The sequence below is a fragment of the Microtus ochrogaster genome, chromosome 10 (assembly GCF_000317375.1).
Source record: "Microtus ochrogaster isolate Prairie Vole_2 chromosome 10, MicOch1.0, whole genome shotgun sequence".
Lineage (NCBI taxonomy): Eukaryota > Metazoa > Chordata > Mammalia > Rodentia > Cricetidae > Microtus > Microtus ochrogaster.
Genome location: NC_022016.1, coordinates 55215515 through 55217535, shown reverse-complemented (window position 1 = coordinate 55217535; position 2021 = coordinate 55215515).

Here is a 2021-nt window from a genome sequence, read left to right as displayed (position 1 = left end):
AGGATCTGATGCCCTCTCCTGGCATGCAGGTGTACATGCAGAGAGTTCATACATAAAATATATAAATAAATAAAATGAAGAGTCATACGTTTACTATGTTGCTAAGCAATATCATATATGGTAGAAATGCCCCTAAATGGTAAACTACACCTGGAATGAAAGAACTACATACACCTTAACCGAGCCACAGCTCTGGGCTTTCCTGAGTATGGTAGCTTTTGGAATAGGCACGTCTTACTGAGACCCTGGAAGCTACGTCTGAGGCTGAATAGAAGGTTAAAAATGCAAGGCAGCTTCCATGCTGTGTCATCTGTACACGGCACCGAAGCCATGCCATACGGACAGCTTCAGGGACCTGATAGGAGCATAGTAACCGGTTCTGCCCAGCTGCCCAGCTGAGCCCATCTCTACCTTTCCATGCCAGCCTGGTGCCAACTACCCGATGCTCATACATCTGCATGTACCTACCTTCGACCTACAGAGCCCCTGGATGGCACAGTAGTACTGTTTGTCTCCTTCTTCTGAGAGTAGAGGACTCCCAAGGGCTATGGATGGATAGAAAAAGATGCGCAAGTGTCTGGAATGTGTCTTCTTCTAAAGGAAAACCCTCCCCACACCCCGCACAGCCCTCCACAGCTGGTGCACACCCGCGACGTGTCTTCTTCTAAAGGAAAACCCTCCCCACACCCCGCACAGCCCTCCACAGCTGGTTCACACCCGCGACATCACCAAGGTGTGCATCTTGGTGGATGCCTTCCCGCGAAATCCCCACGCCTGCTCCTACCAACCCTTCGCCAAAGCACAGAGTTCTCACCCTAAGCTAGTGATCATTTTCTCTCTGCTCCTACACCCATTAACAGCAAAATAGCATCTTTCTGCCAAATGGTCAGAAACCACACTCAGAGTAATTTCTTCATTTTTCCCCCCTTTTGAGTCATGGTCTTACTTACTGTATAGTACTGGCTAGCTTAAATTGCCTATGTAGACCGGACTGGCCTCAAACTCATAGATCCACCTGCCTCTGGAACCCAAGTGCTGGGATTAAAGGTGTGCTCACCACTGCCTGACTTCAAAGTCATTTCTTAATTACAAGTTGTGGGGTTTTTTTAATTTATTATGCATACAGTGTTCTGCCTGCATATACACAGAAGAGGGCACAAGATCTCATAGTTGGTTGTGAGCCACCACGTGGTTGTGGGACTTGAACTCAGGACCTCTGGAAGAGCAGTTAGTGCTCTTAACCTCTGAGCCATCTCTCCAGCCCACAAGTACACTCCTTTCCCTCCCCTCAAGAGAACCAGATTCCTAAACAGGCACTTTTGAACCTCACTTTAAGTTTGTATCTTAGACCCATCCACGCACTGAAACTACTACAAGACAAAAATTGCCTTTTATGAACTTGGACTGAATGTGCCAGAATGATGTAATATAAACTCAAGTCAGTCGTGGTCAGTGTTGGACCCAGCTGTGAATCTACCTATAAAAATGTCATCATGGACAGCCAGAGCTACACAGAAAATCTCTGTCTTGAAAAAAAAAAGGGGGGGGCAAGGGCTGCAGGTATGGGTCAGTGGTATGCTGCTTGCTTCTGATCGCTTAGCTGTGAGCGGCCCTGAGTTCAATCCCCAACATAAACCATTAACCTCATGAGATACTAGGATGATAAAGCATGACCACTAAATGTGAAAGCATGTTTAAAAGGGGATCCTGCTTATGTTCTGACAGTACATGCCAGAGAAGCAGCTCTCTTTAAAACATGACTACAGCGAACCAGCTATTATTATAATGTGCATGACACAGACTCCAGACAGTCAACTAGGAAGGAACGATCTGAAACATCACAAAGTACTAACACAGTACACACTGGGCTTCGCAGCCTGGTTTCCTCCAAGATTCCGCCACCCCGAGGCAGTCACCCAGGAGGCAGAGGCAGCAGGCCTCTCTGAGTTTGAGGCTGAGTCCCAGCTGAGGTGAGGCAAACAGTGAGGTCCCATCTTAAAACAATAAAACAAAACAAAAAA